Below are 19934 nucleotides of genomic sequence, written 5' to 3' on the forward strand. Positions count from 1 at the left end.
AACCTTGGCATGTTATGCAGAAAGTGGTGATGCACGGGACATGCCCTAAATAGGTTAAGGCATAGGGGAGACTCGAGTGACATATGTCATGTGCGCCAAGCGTCAGCTTCTCCTGGAAAGCAACTATTACGATGATGGGTATTATCTGATGGGATAACGAACACGGAATTCCCGACACTCGAGGTACGAATAGGATGCATATGTCAACGTACGAGGTACGTGCCAATTATTAACTCCTACTTGGCTCACTAGCATCTTGACATAGTGGTTTGAAACGTGGTGCGTTCAGGAAATACGATGACGTACGTGGTATGCCTTAGAGGTAGCCAAAAGGCATGATGGGAGTCCCACTTGATGTGCCCCCACGATTGACTTATACGTAACTCACGAACGATGTGATGGCTTGATTTTGGGATTTCGACCATTGTGGGGGAAATCCAACATGCTAGGTACGAGACACGAATAGGGTACGCATATGACACACGTATTATCTGACCAACTTTGGGTATAGATGAAGCACAAAGATGACTCGAGAGGTACCTTCTAACAACATTGGAGGTGTAAGCTCGACACGATACCGACACGCAGGGTGTGGTTCAAGGATTAACTTAAGCTAGGGACCCAAATCCCTCGATGGATTTGCGGACATCAGTGCATCCGGTAGAATGAGAGGTGTCCTAATCCGATCGAGGTATCAACGAGACGGAAATGAAGACTTACCTGGTGCGTGTCGAAGGTCAATTTGTTTCATAGCGCAAACCCGACGAAGATATGTTTTATGAGAATCACTAAAGATCTTACGCGGATATGTCTGACGTATTCGGTCCATCATTGATATTTGAGATACCAACGATGACACACAGGGTGGACATCCATAGTTCGACGGGAGCCTATTACTATGAGCAACTCGAGGAACAACGAGGACGCGAACCAAGACCTTCGAGGTAAGTGCCAAATGTTGGACTTAGCCGCGGTATGAACAACTCGATACTACTGATACGAGTGAGACTCAAATAGCGACACATAGGGCATGTGTCTCAGACTCGTGGATAAGGCAATTCGGAGTTTGGGGGCACATGGACAGCGGTACCAATGATGTAGGGAGAGCGTGTCGAGGATTTGACGATAGAAATAAACCGATGTTTGAGACGTACTCCAGATATGAGTGACAATTTACAGGGCGTACGTCAAGAGTTTGATAGGAACCTCATGACATGAACGACTCAGTGTGTCAAGGTATGGGCGGGATGCCCGAGAAGTCCCATAGGGTACGTGCCTAAGGGTGTGACTTGGACTCGATGACATGAATCACTCTATATGACAGGTACGGGCCAAAAGTTCAATTTGAACTTGTCGATACAAATGACTCGACATTGGGGGTGTAAGCAAGATGCACGTGATGACATATATGAACTTGCCCCAGATTCGACTGGAACTCAATGACATGAGTGACTCGACATTTGACATGCGAACAAGACGTACCAAACCGCGTATGTGGGTGTGTGCCACAAGCTTAACCCTGACTGGATGGTATAAACGACTCAGTCTTTGATATGTGAGTAAGGTGCGAGGGATGACATACGGAACACGTGTCAAAGGTCGGTCCAGAATTGGATAGCCTAAGGACATATTCGTGGGCTACAAATATTGTCAATGACAAGGCGACATGTGGGGCACATTTTGACAAGGCCCAACGTATGACTAAGGCACAAGCGGTGACATACGGGATATGCACCGAAAGCTGATACACGTGGCATGTCTTAGCGTGGGATATGCACCTAAGGTTTCGATCTTACAACCACGTAACTTTGGAGTATAGGTGCACGGCGCGCCGACACACGTGGCATGTCTTAGCGTGCGAAGGTCATGATGGCAACCTACGAGGTGAGGGGCATGAATAATACCACAACGTAATTTGGAATCACCTAGGCATGGTGTATAGCGTGGCGACATCCGTGGGTATGTCTTGAGATACGAAAGGGAGGTGACGACGACCTGTGAGATTATGGTTCTATTTGAGATCAAGGTACCAGTCATAATCTTGAGATGTGTTGGCTAAGGCGTAGCGACATACATGGTATGTCTTGAGGCGTAAGTAGGACGTGTGTGAGACATGTGATGAATGGTTAATTCGAGTCTCGAGGGAACCGACGTCGTGATAATTTTTTTCTCTTTTTTTTTGAACAACCGATATGTTGTCGGTGACATGGCGACACACCTAGTACGTCTTGAGTTGACCGTGCAGACAGTGTATAGGATTTGCCCCAAGATGCGAATGTCAGGATAAGCGGGGTATGACCACCAAACAAGCCTAACCACGATAGAGGGATACATGATACATTACGACATATGGGATATGTCTCCGGATGATGTAAACACCACGGTGAAGGCGCATGTGACATGTCACGATGCACCAGGTACACTCTCTAATGGTATGAACAGGATGATAAAGACATGTGCGGTGTATCCCCCACAAAGTATAACATGGTGAAGACGTAGGGAATACCTAAAGGTCTAAAGGTGCTTCTCCGGACTAATATATGAGACACATCACAACATGCGGGGTATGTCTTCTGTTACACGGGATATGGCTCTGGACTAGTGTATCTGATATGGAAGCTGCATATGCGACCTATCGTGATGTACGACCTTGACAATACCCGAACGTACATGATGCACAGTTGTGCATCGAGCACACGTCTTGATTGGTCTATAGCTGACGTGATGGAGACGCATGGGACCTTTCACGATATGGAAGATGGGACGAGGTAAGGACGTATGGGATATGTCACGGCCCAAATGGTATGCCTTTCATCTAACGTACATAGCATGGTGAACAAGCACCTGACATGCCCTGACATATGGGGCATGCAACTCGTGCCCCTCGCTTGGCACAAGGAATGAGGTGAAGATGTACAGGATGCGTTATGACACATATAGTACACCTTCTGACCGGTGTGTAATGACATGGTAGAGACACAAGGAATGGGTCATAATATACGAGGCACAACACGGAAAAGACATATGGGATATGTCACGACATAACGGGTACGCCTCTTGATCGGTGTCTGAATGATTAATGGAAGATGCATGGGGTGCATTACGTCTCATGGAGTATGACAAAGTAAAGATGCAAGGAATACATCATCCCATGACAGGTGGGACTCACGACGGGTGGACACGTGATGATATGACGCAACAAGGATATAGGGGATACGTCACGAGAGAACAGTACGCCTCTTGACAGGGTAAGGACATATTGGAGGTGCCGTGACATATGAGGTATGCCAAAATAAAAGCGTATGGGACATGTCATGACATAAGGGTTGTACCTTCCGACTAGTGCCTACGACACTGAAGAAACATACGAGGTACGCTACCATGCATAAGGTATGCTAAGGCAAAGACGCATAGGATACGTCACGACATAATGGACATGCCTCCTAGCTAGCATACAAACGACACGGTGAAGACGCGCGAGACGTGCCAAGGACGCATAGGATGCGTCCCAACACATAGGTATGACAAGGCAAAGACGTATGGGATACGTCACGACATAACTAGTATGCCTCCTGAATGACACGCGACGCTGGGGTCGACTCTTTCTCACTTTCCTAATAAACACGTCCTAAATCTATGAAACCTAGAATGGCTGCACGCAATGCGGTTAGCATGCAATGCTCTATATGGTATGATTGCAATGATTCGTTAAGCAGAGAACACATTATAACTTAAATCTGACTCGACTGATGTACAACAAGACATAAATCTATACAAACAAACTAGTTAGCGAAAATCGTACATAATGCGTAAGTAGATCGCAATAAGAGAAAGAAAACGTTAGATAACAATCACATTCATCACATCATCTCTCTTCCATCCTTATTCCTCCACACACTCGTTGGTCCAAGTCTCTTTCCTAGGATTTTGGTATGGGCTCACATCGTGGTCCAGGGGACGCGTGATGCCGTCGATTATTGCAGAAAAGTAAATCATCCATCAGACAATACAATTCGTTTTGACGTATCCACGTTTAGTGACTAAGAAATCGACCAAGTTGGATTGTTCTTTCAGAATAACTCGTCTTTTGTCCTTTTGTGAGACGCATTAATTCGGGTTTTGACTCCCTTTGAGCGCATCTCAGTTTTTAGACACGGTTCGAGTTACTCTTCTAGTTCAATCGTTCGTTATTGTCAATGACTCGTTCCCTTTTATTCGCGTGGGTTCATGTCTCGATTTTTGGATTACAACGGGATCTTTTGGATCTATCGAGAGACGTAACCACGTGTTTATTTAGTGATGGAATCACTTTTGGATTTTATTTTAGGGAACGGACTCATCGCGTAACGCGTTTGTTCTTAGCGTCGAGGATTTGTTTGCTCATTTTGCTACGTGAAAGACGGTGAGTCTTATTTTGAGCGCACGGTAACCTTTCGGCTAGCAACAATTCGTTGTTTTTCCTAATCCACGGGATATATCATCTTAGTGTGGTTATAGAAAATCAACATTTCGTTGAATCGCATGCTTATTCAAAGCGAGGACATCACCGTTCTCTTTCCTTTAGGCACGATTTAAGCAAACACGTACATCGGGCCATATTTCTTGCAGTTTTGGTAACGGTCGAAATGATCGAGTCGTTAGTCAAAACCCGCAGTCTCGTCCATATGGCGCAATTATATGGTTTGGCTTAATTCGGCTTCGAGATTTTAAACGGTGTATACACTCGTCCGAGGCACGTATTCAACGACATTGGTTTATTTTCTTTAACTACTCTCAGTATTGATATATATCGTAGATTCGGAATGATTTTGGTCGTTTAGTTCATTTTTTTCTTCTTTATTTCCTTAGTCATCTGTACGGACACATCCATTTCTCTTAAGGACGACACGAGGCATAACGTAAAAGCTCGTCTTTCATTCGGAAGGGACGGGCTACTTGTGCGAAACTTTTCACGTTACAACAAGGTCGTTCGAAACAGAAATGTTCTTCGTTTTCGTTTCGTCTTGATCTCGTTTTATCCTAATTTATTTAAAGAATGTGAATAACGGCTATTGTTAATATAGTCTTTTGTATCGAAATGTAATTATCCTTAACACCGAACCGATTCATACTAATACGTGCTTACGTCATAACGCATTTCCTGAACACGTGCCTTCGTCGGGACACCGAAAGGGACAAGGCGGGCCGCACATGTTCATTCATATGAGATGACTAAGTCGTCTTTAGTTCAAATCGTTTCGATGTTTTAGGGTAATTAGTATGTCGATTCATGAGTATATATTAACGCATTGTCTCATTTTCTTTACATAATTTAGGATTAGACACGTATCATGGCGGTTTGAAAACACGAACTGATTCATTTATCACATCAAAAATAGTAACGGGTAATCCTATGGAAACTTCTAAGGCTACTATATGCTGACACGGCTGACCGTGGGACCTCACAGGACCGCACAGATTCGCCCCTAACGAATGGATGGGGACCCTCTAGCGCCTTACTGTAAGGGGGAACTTACGCTAGCCTCTTTCGAGCGACGAATGGACTCTCGCTAGAGGTTTCGCGGAAATTACCCAAAGGGTTTGCAATAATGCACATGTATGCATACGAGAAGAAGTAAAACGATCCGTCCCCGTTAAGGGCTTAGTGCATGCCTTCCGGAATCAAATTTCTCGCTTCCCCAGCAGAGTCGCCACTTGTTAGACGAGGTGCCGCGGCCTAATCTCCCGGGCGGACCGGGGGGTGGACAACCTCATGGCGACGTAAGCGGTGATTGGCGCCGAAAGCAACCAATCGTGGAATCAAGCTGCTCGGCAGGACCGGAGCTCGGAGATATGGAAGAGTCGCCACCCACGAATGGGAAAATGAACACCGATCCATTGCGGGAGACCGGTGTGGGTTCGGGAAACTTAGGTACGAGCCGAGAAGGCTAGCTCCTTTCTGGAGAAAGGCTACTAGGCACCCCAACATCGCCCGGTTATGAACCACCGGCCTCCTACTCAGCATGTTAGGCGATAACGGACTAATCGTATACTTCTTTAAGTTTAAAATTCATTTGAAACCTTTTCTTTCTCATTTTGGGAAACCGTTTTGAGCATATATTATTGAAAAGCCACTTTAGTAAAGAATCACCCATTTACATTATACATACACAGAGAAGGGGGGAAGAAAGAAGTGATTTATTTCCAACTTAATTTACATGTCGTGTTATGTGTTTATTCTACACTAACTTATTTCCTCAAAACGAGTTTATTTACATGGTTCGTACCTTAATCGTCGTTGGAACGATTTAGGTACGTTTCAAAACCCCGTTGATTTACATGGCATCGACTCGAATCGCCGTTGGAAAGACTCGAGTGTTTTGAAGATGTGGAATGAAGAATTTGTATCTAGAAACGTGGTTAGGCATAGAAGTCAATTTATTTTGTACAAAACGTTTAAGAAAACGATTCAAAACTCTATTATTTACAATGAAAGCGATTTTAATTACGAGGTTCGCCTAATCCGTCGTTGGAACGGATTAAGGTTTTAAAACGTGATATTTTGGAAAAATTTTAAAACGACAAGAAAACGTTATTTGCACTTTAGGAACATCTAGAAAAGCTTTAATTTAAAACAACCAATTAAACTCTCTTTTTTGTGATTTATTTTCCCCTTTTTCACTCAACTAACCCTTACTTGAACATAATTACAACAATTAGCAAATTAAACCCAAAATTCATCAAATTGAACCGAACCGGATGTCAAAAATTAAGGAAGAGAATATATATACATATATATTTTTAGCCAAAAATAATGATATATTTATAGATAAAATAAGAATAAGTGAAAAGATACTATGTATTGAATGTATAGAAAATAATAATGAAAATACTAAGTGTAATACATTTTCATTCTAAATATATAAAAATAATAGGTAGAGCTTTTAAATAAGAAAATAACTTTTATTCCCAAAATAATTTCATTTAATAATAACTAATATAACCCGAATAGCCCAAAACTATATATATAGAATTTTACAAAGCCAACTTAATATAAATGGTATTTAAATAGGAAAATAATTATTATGCTATATATATACTTTTATTAAATCTAAATAATGAAAAATAATATATACACTTTCTACATAATCATATATACCAAAGATCCAAAAATGACTAGAAAATATATATTACATAAATATGTAAGTATGGATGAAGGACCAAAAACTTAAAAATTGAGAAAAAGGGACCAAAATGGCATTTTTTACGTTTCAGCCGCTTTACGACGGAAAATCCGTCGGTAAACAGCCTTTAGTGACAGAAATCGGTAAATTACAACAGCACTCCAAAACTTTCCAGATTAGTTCAAAAGCTTTAAATTAAGTCTAATTCAATCATTTTGGATCTCCGAACTACCCGAAACGGATCATAGTCTTTAACGGAGTTTCCTAAAACGACGTTTTCTAGTTTAAAACGTTATTCGGAAATATCTTTGCTAAAACTAATATTTACAACGCTTCTAATACCCGAACTATCCTTAAGCGGATCACAGTTCGTATTGGGATATTGAAACGAGGTTTTTATTTTGGATCCAAACCCAAATATTAGTAGAATCAAAACAGAAAATTAATTTCACAAATCTAAACAATAAAAGAGTAAATGAAGAGATCTAAATAACAAAAAAAATGCAATAAAAGAATTAAACGGGTCTAGTTCCTCGGATTATTACCTCTTCAATCGGTAATAGAAATCCCAAATCAAGTCGATTGATTGTGTTGTTGAGTCGCTTTTTGGTGTTTTTCCTTTGGTTCGGGTCTCGCCAAATTTTTCCAGGGGTTCGGGTCTAATTTTTTTTCTCCCTCCCATGCTTTGGACTCCATCCTATTTATAGGCAAATGGAGTCCTAAGCTTAGTTTATTTTTGGCTCCAAGCCAACTTGGAGCCAAAGATTAGCCAAATTAGCCTAGGAAACTTCCTCCTCTTTTCCTTTTTATTTTTGTTTTACTTTATTTATTTTTATATTATTTCTTTTTAATAAAATAATAAAACAAAAAAATAAAAAAATAAATGAAATAAGAAAAAAAATAAAATAAAAAATAATAATAAAAAAAAATGTAAAAGCACTTGGCTTTGGCCAAGTGCCATGGGGCTGGGCCTAGGTGGCCCAGCGTGACAGGACCGTCTAACGGCCCGTGACGAACCTCGCGGCCCTCGACGGAACCGCGTTTGATTATATAAAAATATTTTAAAAAAATCTAAAATTAATCCAAATACAAAAAATGATTTTTATCAAAAATGATTTTTGTCAAAACCGATTTTATAAAATTAGCTTTTATAAAATCGATCTTATTACAAAACTATTTTTTTATTGTTCAAATTCTAAAACAAAACCCCTATCGACCCGAGATTTTATTAATAATGAAATACTCCGAATTTGGCGAAATGATTTAAGATTTCATTCGCGGAACCGATTCACCCGTCATCTCGATTCGATTTCCGAATTCGATCAAACCGGTCTCCACGGTTCCTTTGAACAACGTTTTTTTTTTTATTTATTATTTTTATTGACTCGTCATTTATTTTAATCGACTGATTTGGATTCCTTTTTATAATTTTTCTTCATCGGTCCTCCGACCATGGTGTGGTCCTCCGACCATGGTGTCTAATGAGATGACTAAATATTTTCCATAGTCCATGGGCTTCATTGGAAAGAAGTCTTGGTTTCCTCTTATTATTTCTTTCTTCACTTCTCCCATAGCAACCAATGTCTGTCACAAATTATATTCAATTAATTAATTAACTCCGTCGAGAAAATGATAAAATAAAATAAAAAATTACCGATGAAAATTATATTCAAGTTTTTGATGTAATAACAAATAAATATGGTACCAGATTATTAGCTGCAACACCACCATCAATGAGGTTGAATTGTCTGTTTTCTCCGGTTTTATCATCGTGTGTTTCGAAAAGATGGGCTGGGAGATAAGTTGGTGCAGCTGAGGTTGCAATGCATATGTCTGAGAGTAGAGCATTCAGCGACGGTTCAATTTTTACCTGGCCGTCGGAAAAATGCGTTCGAAACTAATTTAAGGTGTTTGATTATTTAAAGACTATAAAACTAATATTTTGGATAGGGAAAGAGAATAAACCTGATAACTGGAAAAGACAGTAGGTTGGAGTGTTTTGATATCAAATGTTGGAATCACAACATTTGTCAATGTTTGGCTCAATCGGAGGCTTCCTAGTTTTTTCTGAACCAAACTATGTAAATATTTTCCATCATATTTTGGTCCTGTCAGTGCTTTTATTATCTTCGACGTATTAGCAAATAATGCACACCTGTTTTTCAAGAAAAAAGAACAACATAAAATTGGGTAAGATTTATCAAATCATTCAAAAGTAAAAAAAAATAAAATAATAATTAATGCAAGAAACTGGATAAATTTTAGTGTACGTCCGGCATACGGATAACGTGGTGCTTCCGGTGAATAATTTGATTACAACTCATATATTCTAGATCCTAAGATTTATAATTTGGGGATTAGAGTTTATATTTTTAGGATCTAGGTTTTAATATGGTATTTGTTGTATATGGCTCATAATATCAAAGGGGCTTATCCCGGAACTGTATCTTTCAGTTACTGGATCAATAAGAAAACCGCTCATCGCTCCCGGAGACGTAGGCAATTCAAATCTACCGAACTTCGTTGACAAATCCTTGTGTTCGATCTTTGCTTGTTTAATTTCTGTTTTATTTAGCTTCGTTTTCAACAATTGGTATCAGAGCCAAGTTGAAAAAGCTATGTCAGGAGGTGCGAGATTCGAAGTTGTGAAATTCAATGGCCATGGAAACTTCAGTTTATGGCAGACAAGGATGAAAGACTTGTTAGCGCAGCAAGGGCTGTTGAAGGCTTTGAAGCCGACAAAGCCAGATGGGATTGATTTGGATGACTGGGGGGAACTGCAAGCGAAAGCGGCCGGGACCATACGATTGTGTTTGGCAGACGAAGTCATGTATCACGTGATGGCTTTGAATAAACCAGGAGAAATATGGGCGAAATTGGAAGCACAGTTTATGTCGAAAACCCCAACGACTAAACTGAATCTCAAACAAAGGCTGTATCAGTTGAAGATGAAGGAGGGTAGCGATCTGGGACAACATGTAAACTCCTTCAATCAGATTGTCTCAGACCTAGCCCAACTCGAAGTAGCAATTGAAGATGAGGACAGAGCGATGATTTTGCTTTGTTCGCTGCCACCTTCCTACGAACATATGGTGACTACTCTGACGTATGGGAAGGAAACTATCAAAGTTGAAGAAATTACTGTAGTATTATTGGCTCATAACCAGTGGAAGCAGAATTTGAGAGAGACATCCTCTCAAGGTGATAGTTTATTCGTTAAGGGTGGCCAGGATCGTGGAAGAAGGAAGGAAAGGGATCAATCTGGAAAACAATATTCTAGGTCGAAATCCAGGGGCAAAGGTACGTTTCAATGCTACAAGTGCAAGTAGCCGGGTCACATTAAGAGGAACTGCCCGATGATGAAGAATCAGGCTGATGATTAGAACATCAGTTCATCTAAGTCTGTAAACGTGGTAAAGAATGACAGTTTAGATGGTGACGATGTTGATATGCTTTCAATTGCGACAACTCAGATGTCAGAGGCATGGATTCTCGATTCAGGTTGTTCCTATCATATTACTCCTAACAAGGATTGGTTTACCACATACAGGTCAGTTAATTCTGGTTGTATCTATTTGGGTGATGATAGATGTTGTAATATTGCTGGTATTGGTGATGTCAAAATTAGGATGCATGATGGTATTGTTAGGAATTTAATTGATGTTAGACATATTCCTGATGTGAAGAAGAATATGATTTATGTGGGTACTTTACATAAGAATGGTTTTATTCCTAAGGCTGATGAGGATAGAGAAACCATTAAAATTGTAAAAGGGTCGTTGGTTGTTATGAAGGGAAAATTAACTGCTGGAAATATATACAAACTGTTAGGGAGTACAGTTGTAGGTGGAGTTCAATCTATTGAGTCAAATGGTGATGATACAAAATTGTGGCATATGCGTCATGGTCATCTTAGTGAGTCTGGTATGGCTGAGTTGCATAAAAGAAATCTGTATGGTGTTAAAAGCTGCAAGTTAGATTTTTGTAAGTTTTGTGTTCTTGGGAAGCAGACAAAGGTCAGTTTTAAGACAGGAAAGCACACAACTGAAGGAATTCTTGATTATGTGCATTCTGATGTATGGGATCCTGTCAAAGAGTCTTCATTAGCTGGGTCTGTGTATTATCTTACTTTTACTGATGATTTTTCTAGGAAAGTTTGGGTATATTTCTTGAAACAGAAATCTGAAGTCTTTGCCAAGTTTAAGCTGTGGAAAACGAAGGTGGAGAATCAAACAGGAAGAAAAATCAAGTATTTGAGGACTGCCAATGGCACAGAATACACAGATTCGAGTTTCATCCAGTTCTGTAAGGAGCATGGAATTCAGAGGCACTTCACAATGCGTAAAACTCCACAACAGAATGGTGTTGCTGAAAGGATGAATCAGACTTTGACTGAAAGAGTTCGTTGTTTGAGACTGAATGCAGAGCTTCCTAAGCGCTTCCGGGCAGAAGCAGTGAGTATGGCTTGTTATCTCATCAACAGATCACCAAGAGCATCTTTGGGAGGAAAAACTGTAGAAGAGGTATGGACTAATAAAGATATTGATATTGGTTATGTACGTATTTTTGGTTGTCTTGCTTTTGTGCATGTACCTGGAGATGAGAGGTCGAAATTGGATGCAAAATCAAAGCAGTGCATCTTTCTGGGTTACAAGAGAGGTGTGAAGGGCTACAAATTTTGGGATCCAGTTGCCAAGAAGATGGTGATTAGCAGAGATGCTGTTTTTTATGAAAAGTCCATGCTACAGCAGAATAAAGAGAGAGCAGATTGAGTCAGATCAGAGTCCAGCAGAAACAGTTGAGATAGGTGAAAGCTCGGGTTCAGCTTCAGGTGGTTCCAATAGCACTGATTTGCAGGACTATAAGTTGGCGAGAGACAGGAAGAGGCGCATACGTGTTAAGGCTCCAACCAGATTCGAGTTTGAAGACATGGTCTCTTATGCACTTCACATAGGCAGTGATGATACAACTACTTTTCAAGAAGCAATCACTAGCCGTGAGAAAGAAAGATGGATGAGTGCAATCGTAGAGGAGATGAAGTCCTTACAGAAGAATCAGACTTGGGAGTTGGCTCGACTTCCAGAAGGAAAGAAAGCTCTTCGGTGTATGTGGGTTCTGAAGAAGAAGCCACCAGTATCAGAAAAAGAGGGGGAGAAATTCAAGGCTCGATTGGTAGCCAAAGGTTTTACACAGAAGAAAGGATTGATTTTATGAAGGTCAAATTGCTAACGTTGCACGTTGACCGATCATAATTACTAGCTGTATATTTTAGTGGAATGTCATTAAAAAATTGTACATTTTTTTTATGTAAAATTGAAGGTTGTACATCAAAATAAGAAATACAAGAAAAGTTTACGGGGCTTTTAATTTAGATGTGAATGCTGATTGATAATAAAATTTACTATTTTTCTTGCATTCATAATGTCTAAGCAGATATAATTAATATTATCAAGAGTCAAAACCTTGCACCAATCACCAAGATTAAATCGTTGGAAATAGGTTTGGTCTTCGAGAAAAAAAAAAACCTAACCAAGCCCAAGCCCATAGAGAACACATTGGATATAGAAAAGGGTGAAATACATAAATTATCATAATTAAGTATAAAATTACAACTAAGTCATATCACCAAATTTAATTCTTAATATGTCATTATTTTCTATATATTATGATTTTACACAATAATTTAAAAAATCTAGATTGCAATTCATAAATCATAAACACTAGAAAATATATTCTAGACTTCTAATTTATAAATTCTAATCCTTAAAATATATTAAAAGTACTGATTTTACTAGTTTGATATAATCCGTAACTTGACATAGTTGTAAATAGTTTTTAAAACATGAATTTCTATGTAATTTTCCCTATAGAAAAAGGGAAAATTACATAGAGATTCATATTTTAAAAACTATTTACAACTATGTCAAGTCATGATTTTAGATTATGTTAAACTAGTAAAATCAGTACTTTTAATATATTTTAAGGATTAGAATCTATAAATTAGAAGTCTAGAATATATTTTCTAGGGTTTATAGTTTATGAATTGGAGTCTAGAATTTTTAAATTATGGTGTAAAATCATAATATATAGAAAATAATGACATATTAAGAATTAAGTTTCATGATATGATTTAGTTGTAATTTTATACTTAATTATGATATTCATGTAATTGACCCATAGAAAAATATATGTATAAATTCACTTTTAAAAAAAGATATATTAAGTCTAATAATTTTATTATTTTTAATATATTTTAAGTATTAGAGTTTATAAGTTAAGAATCTATGATATATTGTCCATCGTTTAAAATTTATGAATTAAAATTTAGAATTTTTTAAATTAAAGTGTAAAAATATATTTTATTTATTATATATAACACATTAAAAATAGAGTTTAATAATATTATTTAGGGATAAGTACAAAAAAAATGCATGTGGTATACCGGATTTGCGAACTGGGACCTGTGGTTTTTTTTTTACAAACTCAGGTCTGTGCTATACGCCGTTAGCAAACAGAGGCAAAATTGACTAACGGTGTTAAAATTCAAAGCGAAAAGAGTTAATTTGGTCCTTATATTTATTTATTTTATAAATTAACACCCCTAATTATCTAATTATCACAAATAAACCCCAAAATTAAAAATAAAAATAAAAAACACCATCTTCCATCTCTTTTTAATTTTCCTTCGTCTTTCTCTCTCTTCTCTCTACCATCTTCATCTCTTTTTAATTTTTAATTTTCCTTCTTCTTCTTCGATTTCAAATCCTACATGCTACAAAAGCCACTTCCGTTCATCACGCTTTAGACGCCGCTGTTTCCCTCCGAGAACCCGCAAAAATCCACGAATCTATGCGGTATTCTCTCTTGGCCGGCGGAAAAAGAGTCCGCCCGGTTCTCTGCTTAGCCACGTGTGAACTCGTCGGAGGAACCGATTCAATCGCGATGCCAGCTGCTTGTGCGGTGGAAATGATTCACACGATGTCATTAATCCACGATGACCTCCCATGTATGGACAACGACGATCTCCGCCGAGGGAAACCTACAAATCACATCGTGTTCGGAGACGACGTAGCAGTTCTCACCGGAGATGCGCTATTATCATTCGCATTCGAGCACATTGCGGTGTCCACTGTAAATGTGTCGCCGGGGAGGATTGTGAGAGCAATTGGGGAATTGGCGAGAGCGATTGGGGCGGAAGGTTTAGTTGCAGGCCAGGTGGTTGATATAAGTTCTGAGAGAGTTTCAGAAGTGAGTTTAGAGACGCTTGAGTTCATTCATGTGCATAAAACTGCTAAATTGCTTGAAGCAGCGGTGGTTTTGGGGGCGATTTTGGGGGAGGAACGGATGAACATGTTGAGAAATTGAGGAAATATGCAAGAGGAATTGGATTGTTGTTTCAAGTTGTGGATGATATTTTGGATGTTACGAAATCATTGGAGGAATTGGGGAAAACTGCGGGGAAAGATTTGGTGGCTGATAAGGAAACTTATCCTAAACTTATGGGGATTGAGAAATCAAGGGAATTTGCAGAGAAATTGAATAAGGAAGCTCAAGAACAGTTGGATGAATTTGATTCTGAAAAGGCAAGAAGAAGAAGGAGGAGGAAAATTAAAAATTAAAAAGAGATGGAAGATGGTAGAGAGAAGAGAGAGAAAGAAGAAGGAAAATTAAAAATTAAAAAGAGATGAAGATGGTATTTTTTATTTTTATTTTTAATTTTGGGGTTTATTTATGATAATTAGATAATTAGGGGTGTTAATTTATAAAATAAATAAATATAAGGACCAAATTAACTCTTTTCGCTTTGAATTATAACACCGTTAGTCAATTTTGCCTCTGTTTGCTAACGGCGTGTAGCACAGACCTGAGTTTGTAAAAAAAAAACCACAGGTCCCAGTTCGCAAATCCGATATACCACAGGCATTTTTTTTTTACTTATCCCTATTATTTAATTATACTTTATAGTTATATATGAAAACTAGAGAAAATAAAGGTGATATTTTAGATTACCTGTCCCATAGAAGCCTATAAATACTTACTAGGGTATTTTTGGGATACATTGAATACCACTTCAAATGCTACTTCATATTATCCCTTTTATTACAATACTTCCTCGTATAACATTGTGAAACTAAAAAAAAAAATCACAAAAACATGATTAAAGTTCTGAATTTTAGCTGTTTTAAAGTTAAGTCCTGATGATTTATTTTTTCATATTAAATTCTTGATTATTGATTCTATTATGGATTAAACATTTATTTAACTTTTTTTTATCGAGTTTGGACTGTATACATCGTTAAGGTGATTCGGCTTGTTGACATTGATAAATAAAAATAAGAATTCATTTACTAGGAGAGATAAAAATAAAAACTAAAACAAAATTATAGAAATTAATTTCTAGTATATTGTTCCAAACTTGATTTTTTCCTCTCCCATTTTGTGAGTTTCCACATTAGAATCGGCAAATCGATCTCATCTCCCAAACTCGACTTAAAAGTTAATAAGGACCAAATTCATAACAAAATCAATAGTCAAAGACTCAATCAGAGGTTTGGTTTTTAAAACATGTCAAATTCAGGGGTTTCATTATGCTTTTTGCCTAAAAAAAAGCTAACACAATATACTTCCTCTATTGAACCAAAATCAGCACTTCTCGTCTTATTCATCAGAACGGGTTAGTCAGACTTCGACCCTCATTTGGCCCTATTTGTGTCTGACTGGAGGATTACAAAAAGTTGTTTAAGTATTCAACCATATTAGCTCATTTAACTCTCACCTCCTTTAACATGTGAAGGCTCACAAGCAATTTCAGTTAACTCTGCCCAGTAAATTCCTATTGGGGTAAATTATACCCCATGACCACTGAGCTTTACCCATTTTAACATTATAGTCACTAACTTCAATTCTTAACGGTGTGACCACTTTACATTTTTTAACACACGTGGTCATTCAACTTTAACTAACTTCTCAAAATGACTGTTAACGACCTCAAAATGAAAATATTGAAGAATTAAAGTTGTTCAGAATGAAATTTACCATGAATCCACATTTTTTATTTTCCAAAATCACCCATTTTGGAGTTTTCTCTCTCTAAAAATCCACTCGATAAGAATATCAACCATTTGATCCCCAGTTAGGATGAACTCGACATGCATGAAACCATTGGACACTTGCTCATGGAGAAACTGATAGTCAAGTTTAGTATACTTTGCGTGCGCATGAAAAATCGAATTGACAGTTAGATATATAGTACCCATGTTATCATACCAGAGCTGAACCAAATGGGATATTGGGAACCAAAACTTCTAAAAAAAGATCGAAGCTAAAACAATTCAGTCGTGACATTAGAAATAATTTTATATTCACTTTCAATGGATGAACGTATGATCACAAATATTTGAGTTAGACATGATAACCACTTGCAATGAGAAAAAAAAAAAAAAACAAAAAATTCACATCGGAGAAGTTTGGCATACTCATCCATGCCACTAGCATAAAATATCTCATCTGAGCTTTTCAAAACACAAGGTATGCCTTTCCTAAGAATCTCAACCATGGAAGAAACTATCACACTGAAAGAACCAATAACTTTATTTGGATGGAGTTTAATGTGTTTGAAGAGTCAATTAATCCTAAACGAGTTGTCATTTGGTTCGAAAGCTTAAACCATTTCCATCCTGTAATTGTAGGATGTGGTCTTCGTACCACATTATTAAAATTTCAATCACTTTCATATATACTTTTTTTTATCATTATATTGTTTTATAATTAAAAACATTTTTTTATTTGTGAAAGTAATTAATATTTTAATATTCATTATTTATGTTATTAAATTTAATAAAATTTATTTTATTTTTAACAATTCTCTCTCATTGCTATTTTAGCATTTACAAATTAATATATTTTAGTTTTGCAAGGGAGTAATATATTTAATTTGTGATATTATAAAGAAAGGGAAGTATTTATTTTCAAATTATTATTAAGAATTTTTTTTTTAAACATGACTTTCTGCATGAAGTTCATGCTACTCATAGATGCCTTTTCGATTTGCGGCTTCTGAATTTGGGCCTTAGTCACAACCCAAAAAGCTGGACGGTCATAAGAGCCGCAAACAAAGAAAAGAAGCGGCATCTTGTCCAGCACAGAAGAAATCCAATCCCGCCAGCTCCGACTTTCCCTGCAGAATTCCAAACAAAACGAAAAACCAAACCAAAATCTAAATTTCTTATATAAAAGTTATGCTTCAGTATCTTCCTCAAACCTCTCCGTCGTCATACAGGTGAGAATTGAAATCCAGTGACCATAAATTAGGTAAAGCTCAGTGGCCATAGGTGTAATTTACCCATTCCTATTGTTAACTGAATTTGAATTTCCTTCCCACCCGCTCGGCACTTAGTTGCTTGCTGTCAAAGTCGGCTAAGTAAGCCTTTTAGAGCTGTGGAAGCTAAGTTCGAAAGCACTTGAGAAAATAAAGAGGATTGGGAGAATAACAATTGTATTGAACAAGCAAATAAGATTACAACTATTGCAATGAATTTACAAAGTGTTGCCGTTCCTAAAACTCTCTCATGCACTTGAATGCTTTTGGTATCTCAAATTCTCAAGGATCTCAAGGATTCAACTTGTCCCAAATGAGGTGCATTGGCATCTATTTATAGGCCAAGCACCGACCTAGGAAGCTTCTAGATACATTCAAAATGTGTGGCTACAATTAAATGCCTAGAAGATTCTAGTTTAGGCGCTACCCAAGCTGTTGGGGCAGCTTCTAGAAGTTTCTGGGTGCTTCTTGGGCTGTCTGGCACGTTCTGGCAGGCGCTGGGCTTGTCTCTCGCAATTCGAAGGTTAAGTGTCCATGTTTCGCGAAGCTCCTTGAAGATTCTAGAAGACTCTGGCATGTTCCTTCGCCTTCCGCTCGCCCATCCTGAGGTTCGTTGGGCCTGGCACCCAGTCTGTTTCTTTGTCGGGCCCGTCGGGCTTCAGCATGGGCCCGTGGACTATGTCCACGCCAATCTCCCAAATTGGGCATCTTTCCCCGCATGATCCAAAGGATATAGGCCCAATATGATTTATAAGGGACCTCCACAAAATATGAGGATCAATGGGAACCTCTAACCATACCTTTGGATGTTTAGTGACCAATGGAACATGTGCGTGTCCACTGGCAGAGCACCTGGAGTTGGTATAAGGCGTAGGGGGGACTGTCTCTTGCCCAAATTCCTCCCCGACAGGCACGGGCCCATTGCTCGGCTACTTTGGGCTCGGTGGCATTCCACGATGCCAATTTGATTTCCGGGATGGCCAACGATGCGTTGAACAGTAAAATGATGAAAATGCCCTTGGTGGCATTTCTGGACCATATGGTGCACTTGTCACGGGCAGTCTCTTGCTAGACTCTCTACGGACCGTCACATCCTCCCCCACTTGATTCGGTGACGTCCTCGTAGCCGTTTGAGGAAGTTTTTCTGATTGTTGCCTCCGGTTGCATCCCCTTCGGCAGTATTTCTCCTTGTTGGCCCTTTTCTCCACAGAAATTGCTCATTGTCCTGCTGACTCAGAGCTTCGTCGATCGTTCTTGATCTTCTTTGACCTTTGCCTCGCTGGCTTCTCGGTCTTCATGGGCAGCTTGTCTTGGCCCTCGGCTTGCGGACTCTTCGACTTCTGCTCGGTCTTTGCTGCTGCTACTTTTCCTGTCTTGGGGCTTGCTTTGTGCTTGCCCTTGCGGTTTTTGGCTATCGATGGTAGCTGTCATCAGCATGCTGCCTGTGGACATTCGGTCACCTCATGGACGCTTACTGCCGTAGATTCTGCTGGCTTGGGGCTTGCTGCTTGCTTGCCGCATCTGTTCTTCTTTGATGTTGGCAGCTGGCCTTCACCTGTCGCTTGGAGACTCATTGGCTCATTCGCTGCCGATGTCGGCTGTCCCTGGCTCCTTGCCTCCGGATGTTGCGGCTTCTTCTCTACCTTTCCTGCTGACGATTTCTCTGATTGGGAGGAAGCTGCTACTTCTCCCTTGCTTGGCTTGGCCTTGCTTTTGGCTTTGGGCTTGCTGGCCTTTTCGTTCTTCGGCACCCATTGCTCCTCCTTAGGTGGCAACTTTGCTGCCAGTGCCTTCGGTTGATCGTCCTCCTGCTAGTCAAGGACTTCAGTGTCGCTTTACAGAAGCATTTTGCCTGATTGCACACTCGATGGTGCTGAATCAATTGGATCTTCGGTGCGTTTACTGAACGTCATGGCACCGATCTGCTGCATGGAGCCCACTTGTGCTGGCTCCTCTAACCCCTTGCCCCCTTTTGTATTTGAGAACAAGAGCATTCTTGTACGGGCAATCACAGGTGTAATGACCTGTTCCCCCACATATAAAACAAGGTCTCAATGGCTTAGAGAAGTTACCTTGATAGGTAGCGCCGCTTTTCGAGTTCCTATTCCATACCTTCTCGCCTCGATTGTCCCTCTTGCCGTCATGTTCTTCATTTCGCACGTGGAGACTTCTGGAATTTTCTCCCCGACTCTTTTCCGAGTCGGGCTTTGTTGCATTGGAGACATCAACGAGATTCTCCACAATTGCTATGGCATCATCCAACGTTTGGGCTTTGCCACGATTCACTTCAAGCTTTGTCGATTCCTTCAAACCGTCCTTGAAGTAGAATAGGGCATCCTTGCGAGAAATGTCTTCGACCTCTAGCAATATTGTAGTAAACTCCTTCACGTAATCGGAGATACTACCGAACTGTCGAAGCCTACGAAGCCTCGTTTTTGATTCGTCACTCGCAT

At 39.2% G+C, this 19934-nt stretch overlaps 1 long non-coding RNA gene across 1 annotated transcript; it reads right to left on the minus strand.

Moving 5' to 3' along the window:
- Positions 1-8642: 8642 nt before the first annotated feature.
- On the minus strand, positions 8643-9258 carry LOC136235208 (uncharacterized). Its single transcript, XR_010691718.1, has 3 exons — positions 9129-9258; positions 8869-9033; positions 8643-8747 (listed from the first exon to the last, which is right to left on the minus strand). It is a non-coding gene; the product is annotated as an uncharacterized lncRNA (long non-coding RNA).
- Positions 9259-19934: the final 10676 nt, after the last annotated feature.

Source organism: Euphorbia lathyris, chromosome 7, assembly GCF_963576675.1.
Source record: "Euphorbia lathyris chromosome 7, ddEupLath1.1, whole genome shotgun sequence".
Lineage (NCBI taxonomy): Eukaryota > Viridiplantae > Streptophyta > Magnoliopsida > Malpighiales > Euphorbiaceae > Euphorbia > Euphorbia lathyris.